This window comes from Colobus angolensis, unplaced genomic scaffold (assembly GCF_000951035.1).
Source record: "Colobus angolensis palliatus isolate OR3802 unplaced genomic scaffold, Cang.pa_1.0 Scaffold376, whole genome shotgun sequence".
NCBI classification, from domain to species: domain Eukaryota; kingdom Metazoa; phylum Chordata; class Mammalia; order Primates; family Cercopithecidae; genus Colobus; species Colobus angolensis.
Genome location: NW_012117110.1, coordinates 837,960 through 853,869, shown reverse-complemented (window position 1 = coordinate 853,869; position 15,910 = coordinate 837,960).

Sequence of the window (15,910 nt, the reverse complement as noted above, 5' to 3'; positions counted from 1 at the left end):
TGTCTGAGAGTCTGCATCTGACACATCCACCTGTCTCCACTCCAGCTCAAGGTGCTGCATGGCTGAGGAAGGGCCATGCTGGATGTGGTTCCCTGGGTCCAGTGCCCTCCCACACGACCTGTCTGTTCTGGATCCCAGGTGCTGCCTGCCAAGACTGTGCCAGTAGACCCCCATCCTGCCCTGCAATGGCTCTTCACCCAGACCACCTTTCCTGGAAAACAACATCTGCTTCCTCCCAGTTCCCTTTTGGCTGTCAGTATCAGTTCTGGGAATGAAGAGACTGATTAAACTGCTCTCCCAGAATTTCTCTCCTCTATCCACAAATAGGTCCCGTATTTCCATTATTTTCACCGCTAGGAGATGGGGTAAGAAAATGGAAAGACTAGGCCGGGCACAGTGGCTCACGCCTGTAGTCCCAGCACTTTGGGAGGCCGAGGCAGGCAGATCACAAGGTCAGGAGTTCGAGACCCGACTGGCCAGCATGGTGAAACCCCATCTCTACTAAAGATACAAAAAATTAGCCAGGTGTGGTGGCGCGTGCCTATAATCCCAGCTACTCGGGAGGCTGAGGCAGGATAATCGTTTGAACTCGGAAGGTGGAGGTTGCAGTGAGCCGAGATTGCATTCCAGCCTGGGGAACAGAGCAAGACTCCATCTCAAAAAAAAAAAACCAAAACAAACAAAAAAAGAAAGAAAGAAAGAAAAGAAAAGAAAATAGAAGACTATCTTTGTTTATATAGATTTCAATTCTAGCTCTGCCACTTTCTGTCCAGTGACTTGGAGAAGGTCAGGCAGTTTTTCTGAGCCTCTTAGCTAGCCCCATTCTTTATGCATCTATGCAATGTGTATTGAACTTTCACTGCATGTCAAGCACTGTGCTGGTTTGAAGGATGTGACAATAAATAAGATGTCATCTCTGCCCCCAAGGAACTTATAATCTAGTGGGGGAGATGTAAATAAACAGAAAATACCAATGTAGGGTGTAGGTGACAACAGAGTCAGTATAGGACAGAAGACAGCACAAAGGAGGGACACCTGTCCAGCCTCATTTTCCCTGAGGAGGCAGCTTCCAGTGAGGATGAAGGACCAGCAAGCATTAATTGGATGAAGGGTGAGGTGCAGCGAACAGTGAGAGCATGCAGAGTCCAGGGACCTGCACAGTGTTCATTGTGGCTACAGCTTGCATTAGGGGAATGCATGTGGAAAGGGAGCAAGGGAAGAGGTGAGAAATGAGGCTTTCTAGGCAATTAGGAGCCAGAGGTTGAAGGCTCATGCAAGGTTTCACATAAGGAGTTTGGACTGAAGGATCTGGAGGGGGAAATGAAAGGTCTTGATTCCTCCCCTTCTCCATCCTGCCTCATTCACTTCCTTTTCAAGTCCTGTTGTTCCATTTCCAAAATACCATCCCAGATCCTTCAACTTCTCCATAGCCACTACCTTCTTCCTCTAGTTGATTATAATCCAAACAAGCCAAAGCTTGACTTCTCTGGCACAAGTGAGAGAAGATTCTGGTCTGAGCTAAAACTGTGACAGTGGTGTAAGGAAAAGTGGATCTATTTGAGTCCTAAGAAGATAGACTCTTCCCATAATGAGTAAGGCACTTGGGATACAGATATGAGTAAAAACTAACACAGTCTCTGCTGTTACAGATGTTATCATCCTCTTGAGGGGACAGAGATTAACAAAATGATCACACAAATGGTAAAGTTGCAACAGGAACAAGTGTTATGAAGGTCTTGCCATGGTACCTGGTATCTGGTCCAATCAGGGCCTTTAACTGGAAGAGAGATCCTAGTGAAGACTGTCAGAGAATGTCAGGTTGTGCTTGAGCTGAAACCTAAGAATGAGTAGCAGTTCATTACGCAGTTAGCTTAGGTGGGAAGGGGTGCCCATTCTGGTTAGGAGCACCAGGCAGTGAAGAGGACACTGGGCATGGGGGACTAGGAGAGGGGCAGAGAGAGACAGGAGAGGAGGTGCAAGACGCTTGGTGCAAGACGCTTGGTGCAAGACCAAGATCGCTTGGTGCAAGACGAGGCTGGAGAGGAAGGCAAGGGGAAACTGTCAGTCTTCACAGGTCATGGAAGAGAGCTTCACCTTTCCCCAAGGAGCAACCGGAAGTCCCGAAGGATGTTCAAGTAGGCAGTGTGGTGGAGGTCGGTTTGTATTTTGAAAGGCACACTTTGCTCCTGTGTTGGAGACTGGATTAATCTACTTGAATGAATGTCAGAGCAAATGACATAGGAGCTGAAAAATTTCCCAGAGACAGAGGGATAATGCTTACAGCTATGACCTGGTTGTTAAGACTGGAACATGCAGTACGTGTCACCGAGTTATGGTAGAAAAAATGGACAGAGAAGTAGTTGGTTCAGAGGGGAAGCCTTTGCAAAATCCACTTAGTGTAATAGGCAAATCAGCTGCAAAGCATATACTCTTTTTGCCTCTCTAAGAAAAACCGTGGGGACTCACTTCTACTATATGGAAGCATTTACAGATTACAAAAATTTTTCAAGAAAACAAAAAATGGTTTTTGCTAATATAGTAAAATGCAGTGTAGATTTCCAAACACTGCTAGAATCACAAAATCTATTCGAAATTAAAACACATCCTAACAACTTAAAAAAGAAAACCCAGGCCAGGCGCGGTGGCCCATGCCTGTAATCTCAGCACTTTGAGAGGCCGAGTTGGGCGGATCATGAGGTCAGGGGTTCAAGACCAGTCTGACCAATATGGTGAAACCCCATATCTACTAAAAATACAAAAATTAGCCAGGTGTGGTGGTGCAAGCCTGTAATCCCAGCTACTCAGGAGGCTGAGCCAGGAGAATCTGTTGAACCCAGGAGGCGGAGGTTGCAGTGAGCCAAGATCGCACCACTGCACTCCAGCCTGGGTGACAGAGTGAGAATCCATCACCAAAAAAAAAAAAAGAAAGAAAGAAAAGAAAACCCATTTGGAATGGATAGGAGAAGGCAGAGAAAGGGTAATAATCTTTTTCTGTTACTTTCAATCCAGAAATCTCCTTGCTGCTGCTGTTTCTATCCTGGAGCTGCAGCATGAGGAACTGTCTGCTCAGCATCTCCATGAGACCAAAATTTCAAAAAGTGAATACAAACTCTCAATGCCCAATTACTTTGTTTGTAGAAAAGATGACACCTGAAGCTTTGGAATGGAGTGGGGGACCCAACTATACTTTTGCAAAAGCAACATATGTTTTCCAGAACACCACGGTCAATAGTGGGAAATGCCTGCTGGCAGGAAGCTTTTAAATTACTGAGACCATTAGGCACAGCAGACACGATTCGAGCAAACATCTCTTATAGTCAAAATATGAATGGATAATGGAATCTATGAAAGGAAGGATCAATGAGTATTATAATTTGCAAATACAGAGAGATGGGCAGATGCCTAGGGAGACAGTTGAACATTGGGATTACACGTCATCCCCAGGTTTTTACAAAATCTTTGACTTGGGAGTAAATAGCCTGGCTATAGAGTGTGTAATAGTTACAAAATGTTTAAAATGTTTTGTAAGATTTCAGTTTAAGATGGTGGTTCTCAACCAGAGGCAACTTGGCCCCGAAGGGATATCTGGAACTATCCAGAGACATTTTTGGTTGTCATAAGTGGTGGGGTTTGAGATGCTTCTTGTATCTAGTGGGTAGAAGCCAGGGATGCTGCTAAACATCCTGTGATGGACAGGATCTCTTCCACTCTCAGCCACAGTGAAAGATTATCCAGCCCAAGATGTCATTAGTGCCAGGGTTAAGAAGCCCTGGCATAAAAAGAATGGTATGAAAGATTTTAAAAGGGACCGAAGTCCACAACTCCTTGAAATAGGATGTGTACCCCACAGCATGAAGGAGGGCCCTGTTAAGGAAGAGGGAGGGAAACTGTTCCTGCTGTAAAACTTGCCGGGACCAAGTGCAAAGAAAAGCCTGAAACCTCAGGCAGTCACTGTGACTGAATTATGTTGTTCCCCTCAGCCCCACTTTTTGTTGCTAGCTGGCTCTGATAAAATCAATTAGTTTTGAGAATCTTAAATATACAAGAAAGTAATAGAGAAAAATGTATTAATAAAACACGAAGAGTGTTGTTGTCAGTCTACATGGGCTGCTGCCAATCCCTCAGATTTAGGTTCAAAGGCAGACTGGAAAGTGACAAGAGCTGAGCTACTATATTGTCCTGATTCCAAGACAAGTTGCTCGCTGGGTTGTGATGTTGGAAAGGCTCACAGCTCTGCGTGGGGTTTGGGAGCCCAGCCAGGACTTGTGACAAGCCCACTCTTCACCAACAAGTGTCAGGGCCTCACCGCATACCACCTCTGGCATATCTAGCTCCTTACCATGTCTTCTGTACCATGTGAAAGAAATTCACCTATGTTCACAAGTCACAAAATGAACTGGGGATTTGGAACGGCAGAGAATTTTGTCTCAATTCAAGCATATTTTTAAGCTTTTAGATGTCCATGAATCCGTGGTCTGATTTCCTTGCCTGCTATTTAAAAATGCTTTATCTTCACTTCCCTGCTTAGCTTGGAAATGTATCTGCATCTTCCTAAGTCTGTCCTCACACCTGCTTCTGAACTGGGTCTCTCTTGAGGATTTGTTATAACGATTCTGTTTTCTGTAACTTCTCTTCTTTCTTCTCCTGCCTTGGCTTGTTCCTTTCTATTTACCAACAAATCTAAAACCCCAACCCTAAAATTAAACATGACAAACAACTCCCTTTGTCTGGATCAATGGTATCCACTGGAGTTGTGCAAGATGGTGGTACTGTATCTACCTTATGGAGTTAATGTAAAGGTAATTACTCTGCCGTTCCAAATCCCCAGTTCATTTTGTGACTTGTGAACATAGGTGAATTTCTTTCACATGGTACAGAAGGTAATACTAAATGTAAAATGATTTAGTATCTATAAAGCTCAAAACAATGCTTTATAGATAACAATAAATGTTAACTAGTTACTATTATTTAAATGATTTTGATGCTCAACATCAATCCTCTCAACATATTTTTCTATTCTTGGGTTGCTTCTTTTGACTCATCTCCAGGGTGTTATAATTCCTAAGTTTTTGCTTATGTGCTTGAGAATGTTGCTCTGTTACTTTTTTATTTACAGGACATTCAGGCTGGTTATAAATTTTGTTACTAAACTTTTCTTTTCTCTACACTTTTGTAGACATTTCTCAAAAAAGTGTTTCAAGAGAAAATAACTTCATAGGAAAAAAAGTTGGTAGACACCTTCTTAACAAAGTGATCATAAGTTAACATCAATATCATCAATACTGGGACAGCCTGACTTCCTGTATCCATCCATGTTTATGATTGGCTTTTGCCATCTGGATGAGCATAAGATTTTTTTTTTTTTTTTTTTTTGAGACGGAGTCTCGCTTTGTCACCCAGGCTGGAGTGCAGTGGTGTGATCTCGGCTCACTGCAACTTCTGCCTCCCGGGTTCAAGCGATTCTCCTGCCTCAGCCTCCCAAGTAGCTGGAACTACAGGCGCCCACCACCAGGCCCGGCTAATTTTTTGTATTTTTAGTAGAGATGGGGTTTCACTGTGTTAGCCAGGATGGTCTTGATCTCCTGACCTCGTGATCTGCCGGCTTCGGCCTCCCGAAGTGCTGGGATTATGGGCCTGAGTCACCGCGCCTGGCCAAGATTCTTTCTTTATAATTCCAGTTCATTATCTTCACCAGCATATGTCTTGGTATTAGTCATTCTGTATCATTTTCTTCCCTTGCGGGGTGGTCTTTGCATCTCAAGATTTATGAATTCAATGCAGACAAAAAGTTTCTTTGATATCTTGATTTTGTTCTGTTCTCTTTTTTAGGAACACCAAATTAGTTATATGTTTGATTTCCTCTGCTTTTCATATGTATATTTCTGCAATAATTTTAAATATCCTTATTTTTTCTGTTTCATTTTGGATGATTTCCTTAAACGTATCCACATGAACTCTACCACATTTCAGCCAAAATTACATGGCCCTGTGTTTTTTTTTTTTCATTTCTTTCCCAAGGTCTGCAGTTCATTTTTCATCTTTCTTTGTTGTCTTGTCATCTCCACTTTGAATGCTTCTGTCTGTTGCATCTCTTCTCTTCAGTTTCTTTCTTTTCGGAGAAATCATGTTGTTCCATAATTTTATTGAGATAATGGAAGACTGTTTGTAGAAACTCTTCCCCTATGTCTTTGGATAATTTCTATTGTGATTTACTTTGCGTTTTTTATGCAAAGATCCTGTTTATGTTTCATCTTTTTCTTTGAATGTGGTTATCTAACTACCAAAATGTAGTAGAAAGTTTTAGGGTCTCCAATTTTCTATCATTTAATTTTTTTCTGCCCTTGGGGCAATTCTCCCCGCAGCTGTCAGCATTCAGGAGTCTGTGGTTATTAATGGAGAGTGTTTTAAGTCCCAGTCTCCCTCTGTTGTGATCAGACCATCACTGCTTTCCTCTATTACCTTCCTCTTCCTGTTGGCCATGTCATCAACTTAGGATGCAGAAGTGGCCCATGGCATTGAACTAGAACCCTCTGGACCTCCACCTCTATCCCAGAGGACCTTTTCACAACGATGACATTTACTTTTGGGAGAATATATACTCTGCTCATTCAGAGGTTCTAAAAAACACATTGTAATGGACATGCCATCCAGATCCCCGCTCAGGACTAAAGGACTTATTTGTCCAGTGCCTAGGAGTGCTGCCAGCAAGCAGCCCTAAGCCGTCAGCTTTCTTTGGAATTGCCTTGTCTAGAGAGAGTTGCGATGCCCAGGGTCATGTCTTCTTCCTAGGGAAGCTTGTATGCAATGGGTGGTTGATGTAGGGATATAAAAGTCCAGCCCCAGCTGGGCCCAGTGGCTTATACCTGTAATCCCAGCACTTTGGAAGGCTGTGGCACGAGGATCACTTGAGGCCAGGAGTTCAACATCAGTTTCAGCGATATGATAGGCACCCCTTCCAACCCCCAGCTTTACAAAAAAAAAATAATAATTTAAAAAAAGAACAGCCAGGCGTGGTGGCTCACACCTGTAATCCTGGCACTTTGGGAGGCTGAGGCAGGCAGATCACGAGGTTAGGAGATGGAGACCATCCTGGCTAACACGGTGAAACCCCGTCTCTATTAAAAATACAAAAAATTAGTCTGGCATGGTGGTGGGCGCCTGTAGTCCCAGCTACTTGGGAAGCTGAGGCAGGAGAATGGTGTGAACCTGGGAGGCGGAGTTTGCAGTGAGCCGAGATAGCGCCACTGCACTCCAGCCTGGGCGACAGAGCGAGACTCCCTCTCAAACAAAACAAACAAAGCAAAACAAACAAACAAAAAACCAAATTAGTCAAGTGTGGTGGCACTCACCTGTAGTCTCAGCTGCTGGGGAGGCTGAGGTGGGAGGATGTCTTGAGCCCAGGAATTTGAGGCTGCAGTGAGCTATGATCACCACTGCACTCCAGCCTGGACAACAGAACAAGACTCTGTCTCTTTAATAAATAAACGAACAAACAAATAAAAAATCCAGCCCCCTTACCTGAACTCAAGACATCTCTGAAGGACCATCCCAACTCCAGACATCCCTGTGGGTAGAAACGAGGCCTTTGTCAAGACAGCATTACAGTTCAATTCCCTTCTCTGCCCTGTCTTGCTCCTTTTTCTCCCCTTCCTCAGGCGATGATTCCTAAAAAAACACTCCACAATAAAGGTCCTGTATTTTCTTTTCTATTTTTTTCTTCTTTCTTTTTTTTGAGATGGAATCTCGCTCTGTTACCTAGAGCGAGACTGCCTCAGCCTCCTGCCTCAGCCTCCCGAGTAGCTGGGACTACAGGCGCCTGCCACCACACCCAGCTAATTTTTTTTGTGTTTTTAGTAGAGATGTGGTTTCACCATGTTAGCCAGGATGGTCTCGATCTCTTGACCTGGTGATCTGCCCATCTCGCCCTCCCAAAGTGCTAGGATTACAGGCGTGAGCCACTGCTCCCTGCCAAGGTCCTGTATTTTCAACCCTGTCTCAGATTCTGCTTCCCAGGAGACCCAGCTGGAGATTCTCATGTGTTGAAATACATGGTGGCTCTCTGCAGGATCTCTTGTCTCTATCTAGATTCATGGACTTGGATAGCTTGGACTCATCGACGATAACCTCTTTTCTTTATTTTTTACCCCATGAGTCTGGAGGTATGGGAATGGAGTAAAAAAAAATTCATTCTTACTATATGTAAGAAGAATCCAGAGTCAAAAGAACTAATTTTAAAAACTTTTTATTTTTATATAAATCAAATTTTCAGAAAAGTTGCAAACGTAGTACAAAGAGCTTCTGTATAGACTTTAGATTCACCAACAGTTTGCTTAATCACTCTCTCTCTCGTATATGTATTATATATATGCGTATTACTATTATTATTTGAACCATTTGAGGGACAGTAGCAGACACACTGGTTTCTTTATTCCTAAATGCTTCAGTGTGTATTTCCTAAGAACCGGGACATTTTCTTACATGATCTTATTATAGTGCTAACAATAGGGAAGTTTAACAGTGTTACAAAATTATCTATCAATCCACAGTCCACTTTCACTTTTGTCAATTTTCCCAACTATGTCCTTTGTAGCTATTCTTTTCTGGTCCTGAATCTAATCCAGAATCGTTCTTTGCACTTAGCTGTCGCGAATCTTTAGTTTCTGTAATCTACGACAGTTCCTCTGTCTTTTCTGCTTTTTGTGACTTTGACATTTTTGAAAGGTAGAGGTCAGTTATTTTGCAGAATGTTCCTCCATTGAAGTTTGTTTGCTGTTTCTTTGTGACTGGATCTAGGTTTTTCATTTTTGGCAGACAGTATGATGCTGTGTTACTATCTGTGTATCATAGCATGATGTCAGTTTGTCCCAGCATTCATGATGTTAACTTTGGCCACTTTGTTAAGAAGGTGTCCACCAACTTTTTTTTCCTGTAAAGTTATTGTTTTCCTTTTGTGATTAGTAAGTAATTTAGGGGAGATATTTTGAGATTAGGTAAATATCTTGTTAGTTATCAAACTTTCACCCAATAATTCCAGCATCCATTGATAATTTTAAAACTCTGTCTTTCCTTCCATGTTTATTATTTCCTCTATGTGTAAGGAAACATTGTCTGTGTGTATATATTTAAATCAGAGTGGACTTGTGGGTTCTTATTTTATTCAGTGGGCAATAATTCATCCAATTTAATGCTCAAATTGTTTTCTCATAATTATTTAGTTTGATTCCCAAGTTGTTTAAGATTTGGCCAGTGGGAGCCTCTTCAGGTAGGCTCCTGTGTCCTTTAGACATGTTCCCATCATATTTAGAATACATCAGTCTTCTCTGTTGAAACAAGATGTTTCAGGTCCATATTACACTTTCCCTGCCCCATCCCTGAAATTAGCCTTTTCTCCGAGGAGCCATTATTTCTCTCTCTCTCTCCTTCTCTCTCCCCCCACCTTCCTATCTACCTACCTACCTACCTACCTACCTATCTCTAGCTCTATATTTATATCTATAAATTAAAAGGCATATAGTATAGATCATTCATACTGATACCTCTGTTCCAATCCAACACTACAAGATTTATTCTGGGATTTCCCTTTCCATATTTGTAACTCTTTTCAGCAGTGAGAAAGCTGGCTTCCATTTTCCTCAATAAATTTACTAATTTTCTCCAGCCTAGAATTCAGAAAGTAGCTTCTGAATTGCTAACATATCCCATTGTGAAAAAGCCAATCTACTAATTAGAATTAAGTATGTGTTTAATTCTAATTAATAGATTAGATTAGTAATTAAAAAGGGTTTTTTTCTTTGATGGGTAAAATTTACATACAGCAAAACTGATGAGATTTGATCAATGTCTATACCCATGTAACTATCATACAATCAAGATATAAATAAAATATTTCCATCAGCTCATAAAGTTCCCTCATGCCTCCTTTTAGTAAATTCCTGTGCCCCAAGGGTAATTACTGTTCTGAATTCTATCACCACAGATTAATTGTGTCTCTTCTATTTTTGTAGAGACAGGGTTACTGTAAGCTTGAATTCCTGGGCCCAAGTGATCCTCCCATCTCAGCCTCCCGAGTAGCTGGGACTATAGGAACACACCATTGTGCTCAGCTAATTTTAAAAATTTTTGTAGAGACAGGATCTTGCTATTTTGGCTAGGCTGGTTTTGAACTCCAGGACTCCAGCATTCCTCCCACCTTGGCTTCCCAAAGTGCTGGGATTACAGTCATGAGCCACTGCACCCCACCAATTTATGCCTGTTCTTGAACTTCATATAAATGGAAAATATTGTATGTGCCCTTTTGCATCTAGCTTTGTTTATGCAAAATAACATTTTTGAGATTCAGCCATGTTGTGGCATGTATCAGTTGTTACATTCATTTTTATTACCAAGATATAGTCCATTATGTGAATATATTACAATCGGCTTATCCATTCTCCTATTGATGGACATTTGATTGTTTTGGCTATTGAAATAAAGTTGCTATAAACATTCGCATAAAAATCTCTTTAAGGAAAAGTGTTTTAGTTTTTCTTGAGTAAATACCTAGCATGTCATGGAATGGTTGTATGTTTAACATTATAAGAAACTGCCAAACCAGTTTTAAAGTAGTTGTTTCCTTTTATCTTCGTACCCACAATGGATGAGAGTTCCAGTTGCTCCACATTCTTGCCAAAATTCGGCAGTTGTAAGTCATTTTCACTTTAGCCATTCTGGTGGATGTGTGATGTTATCTCATGACGACTGTCACTGCATTTCTCTGATGACAAATGATGCTGAGCATCTTTTCATGTGCTTAGTGGTTATTTGCATACCTTCTTTTACGAAATGTCTGTTTAATCTTTTTTTTTTTTTTTGAGATGGACTCTCGCTCTGTCACCAGGCTGGAATGCAGTGGCGCGATCTCGGCTCACTGCAACCTCTGCCTTCTGGGTTCAAGCGATTCTCGTGCCTCAGCCTCCTAAGTAGCTGGGACTACAGGTGTGTGCCACCACGCTCAGTTAATTTTTGTATTTATTTATTTATTTATTCTTTTAGTAGACACAGGGTTTCACCACATTGGCCAGGTTGGTCTTGATTTCTTGACCTCATGATCTGTCCGCTTCAGCCTCCCAAAATGCTGGGATTAAAGGTGTGAGCCACCACGCCCTGCCTGTCTGTTCAATCTTTTGCCATTTTTAATTGGGCTGTTTGCCTATTCACTACAGATTTGTAGGATTTCTTTATATATTCTGAATATAAGTCTTTTGTCAAATATATGTATTGTAACCATTTCTCTGAAAAATAATTACAATACAGTGGAGAAAAATAATTACAATACATATACTCTCCTTTTCATTTCATTTTCTCAGTGGTGTCTTTTCTTTTCTTTTTTCTTTTTTTGAGGCAGAGTCTCACTGGAGTGCAGTAGTGCAATCTCAGCTCACTGCAACTTCCGCCTCTTGAGTTCAAACAATGCTCCTGCCTCAGCCTCCCAAGTAGCTGGGATTATAGGTGCCTGCCACCATGCCTGGCTAATTTTTGTATTTTTGTGGAGAGGAGGTTTTGCTGTGTTGGCCAGGCTGGTCTTGATCAATGGTGTCTTTTGATAAGCAGATTAGTTTGATTTCAATGCTGTTTAGTGATTTCTGTGTCCTTTCTAGGAAATCTTTACCTATTCTTTTTATTTTTCATCCTAAAAGCTTGGTAGCTTTAGCTTTTATATTTAGAGCTATAATCAATCTCAGTTTAATTTTATGTGTGGCATACAATAGGGGTCAAGGCTCATATGTTTTTCTGTACATTTATCCCATTGTTTCAGCTCCATTTATTGAAAAACTTTCTTTGCCTCCATTGAATTACCTTGGTGCCTTCTTTGAAAATCAATTGTCTGTATATTTGTGGGCCTATTTATAGACTCTGTTCTCTTCCATTAAGCTGTTTTTCCCTTATTACATGACTACCACATTATCTTGACTCCTGTAGCTTTATAGTAAAATTTGAAATCAGCTAGTGTGTGTTCTAAAGCTTTGTTCTTTTTTTTGAGACAGAGTCTTGTGTTGCCCAGGCTGGAGGGCAGTGGCGCAATCTTGGCTCACTGCAACCTCTGTCTCCCGGGTTCAAACTTTTGTTCTTCTTTTTTAAGATTGCTTTAACTACTCTAGGTCCTTGCATTTCCACATGTATTTTATAATTAGCCCATCTGTTTCCATAAAAATGTCCTTTGAGATTTTGATTGATATTAATCTATAGATTAATTTGGGGAGGAATTAAAATCTTAATAATAATGTCTTCTAATTTATGAACTTGATGTAAGCTTGAGTTACATCAAGTTTACAGACTTTGACCCTTTGACTTTCTCTCGTGCAATGCATATATGCATGCATGTATGTATATGTATGTCTATATATGTTGGAGAGCTGTAGTCAGTAGACAGCTGTAGGCAGCAGAAAGTTCTTTGCTCTACTTCTGTTGAGTTGAAAATTATAACTTCAACCTCCAGCAACTGGATAAGAGCAGAGAATCAGAAACAGGGATATTATGTATATAAGCTGATTCTGGGAAAAGTTGGCAATAAGGATGATGAGGAGAGAGGCATGGGCTCCTCTGTACTTGGAGGCAGCGTAGAACCTGGCTCTCCTAGCTGTTGGTCCGGTGTGGCTCATGGCACTGGTGGGAAAGTGATGGTTAGAAATGGGGAAAAACATCCAGAGCTGATATTATGGAATGCTTGGAGGAGAGATAAATGGCCTAAATTCTGGCTGAAGAGGCTGGTTATTTCAGGAAGCTGATGAGAAAAGTGGCCATCATAGATGGATACGTCCCATGTAAATAAGTCTTCCCTAGAGTAGCGTATGTCCCATTCAGGACTAGGCTGAGTCTCTGAGTCTGAATGATAAACAGATCTTCACTTCTCAGGGCTGGTAAATTGTGTGAATATTTCACTGCAGTAGAACATATCAACAACAACATAATCTGAAAATAACCACCATTGATTGGGTAGTCATTTTGTGCCAGACTCAATACTACCATTTTATATATATTTCATTTTTCACAACAATCTTTTGAGTTAGGTAACATTAGCTATATGTTACAGATGAAGAAACTAAGGATTTGAATGGTGACATGGACCAGGACCACATGTCTAGCAAACGGGAAAGCCCTTACATTAATCCCCATACCTCCCAGTCTCTCTGCATAGCATTGATCTATAGTCACTTCCAATCTCACAGTCTTAGTGCCCCTGAGACCTTGTCATCCTGGGGGAAGCCCCATTGATGTCTAATTTACCTTCTTGGCAACTTCTCTTCCCCATAAATCTAGACCAAGGCCAGGGTGAGCCTCTCTGTCAGATTCTGTCTCCACCGGGCCCTAATTAGCCCAATGGAGATGGAACACCATGCCATCAGGGGTGGAAATTAGACTTGGGAAGTCCCTGGTGGTGTTTAGGCCATTATTACTCAGCCTGGGCTTGCTTCTGGGCTTTTAAGTGCATTAGCGCACTCTGCATTGACTTGACTGGCTGCTCTGTGCTGACTGACTTGTCAAATTACCTCTCATTTGTACAGCTCACCTGATGTTGTTGAAGCACTTTCCTGGCATTGGGAGCTGCTGGTTCATCCTGAGGGATCTGGGGACTGGGCCTAGTTTTACAGATGGAGAAGCTGAGACATAGTCTTTTGAGTAAGTGTGTGGTTGGTTTCCTTCAAATGCTTAATGTTTGCAACTGCAGTGATTTTTTTTTTTTTTTTCATGTGGAAAGATCTAAAGTTTCAATTTGGCTACATAATGAGCCTCAGAATGAGGCCATGTCTCAAGGTATCAAAGTGAAGCATACAGGGGATCAATTTGTTATTGAATATGTAAGCCACCCAAAGGAATAGCCAGGATCTAGGGGTTGACAGCCATTATCTCCATCATCTGGAGTCACAGGCTAGTGGTCTAAAGTTACACAGCTATTCTTGTTGCCCTAATGGAAGTGGTTTACCAGAGGCTGCCCAAGAATGACAGCAGAACCAATACAGAACTGTGGTCTTGTGAATCCACCTCAGATCAATGCCATGTCCCCACCTTGTAGGCAAAGGGGCTAATTAGAAGGGAAGGGACAACACATCTATCAATTCATCCCATCAACCCATCCATCAATTCATTCATCTATCCATGCATCTACCCATTCCTGCACCCATCCTTCCCACACATTTGAATGAGCAACTACTAAGTACTAGGTTTCACACCTGATAGGCACTTAGGATGAGGCTGGTTGGATGGAGTCTCAAGCAAATATTCAGCCAGGCAAAGAATAGTCTCCAGACATGGTTCAGATGAAAAGAACTCCAAAAGGCAGCAATCAAGGCCAGGGCATCAGTTCCCCTGCACCAGCAGAGAGACACACAGAATGGGAGTCAAAATAACCCACTCAACAAGCTGGAGCAAACAGCCCAGCGTTGGCATGGGAATACCTCATCATAGGCCAGTCTTCCAGGAGGAGTGACCTTACTCTAAGACCCTATGTAGTTGTGGGAGGAGAATCTGAGGACTTCCCACCTCATGTCTGGAATGCAGGAGTCAAACTGAGCCCTGGGTAGAGACCAGGAATGGGGAGCTTGGAAAGGCTAAGTTTCAGGCATGAAATAGGGGTTCATGGACAAAATTTTCCAGCTCTGCTAAGTTAGAAAAGTATTTCTCTTGATTGCTGTTTTGATATCAAGACTACCCCTCTACCTAGGTGCATCTACTTACTTTCTCTGAAGGTGCAAACCTCTACTTCAGAAAAGTTCTAAAAATTTGCATACATAAAAATCATTGTGGGGGTGCTGTGACAATGCTTTTACTTGAGCCCTGACCCTACAGATTTGGATTCATTGAGTCTGGTTGGGGAAGGTGGCTCTGGATGAGGGGTAGCTCAGGAATCTATATTTTAAATAAGTCAATCAGGAGAATGAGAAGCCATCAGGGGATCCATGGAGACATTTTTAGAAGCACTGCCAAATCCCATTGGCACTCAGCTTCAGTCAGGGCTAGGTGCAGAAGGGAGTCCGTGCCATACCGGTCTCATTTTCTCAAATTCTTAGCCCTGGTTCCTTTGACCCCACCCCTTACCCACTCCCGTCACCCTTTTTGCCATCGTTTGCCCTAGTTGCTCTCCTGGGACTTGACCACCATTTAGGTTTAGGTCCATTCTCAGCCTGCTTTCCGCAGCTCCATCCCAATGGATGACCAGGCCACATGAAGTTGGCTGCTACTTGTTACAAATAAAACCTTGAAGTCAGAAACTTCTAAAAGCTGGTGATCTGGGAAAGACAGGGCTTTTGTACCCAACTTTAAATTGGCGGTAGGAGATAGAAGCTCTATATTGTGATATTTCTTTGGCTTTTTCTTTTGGGGAACATAGTTAAATTACAGTACCAAGAGAGGCACAATTATAAAGAACTTGTGAATTTTGCTTTTTGCAAATCTAGGAATACATCAGGACCCCCAGATTAAGGTGCCGTTTCAAATGAGAAGTCCACATATTGATAATGACTCTGTAGTTTACAGGAAAAAGTCCTTTCCAGGAATTTTTTGTGCTCAAAGACAGAGGTAGTCCAATGAAAGTTTTAAGTTTGTGAAACTCTTGCACCTCACTTCCCTTTTGCTTGGACTTTCCCCACAGTCTCTAGGACTCTCTGATTCTCCTACAGAGAAAAAAGAAGGCAACCAAGAAATTAATAACATAGTAACAATTAGTTCCACCTGCGACCACTACCAGGCATGTGTGTGTTTTAAAAGAAGGTGTATAGCAGGAGATGCTCTAAAAGCAACATGCCAAGAGTATATTTGAGACATAGTGAACGGTTGTGGTCAAGTGGGACATTTTGGGACCTTGTATGTCTTCCTGGATTTCCAGAGTCTACTGGTCATTGACTGTCTCACCTGTTCATGTAAGTAGCTCTGCTCA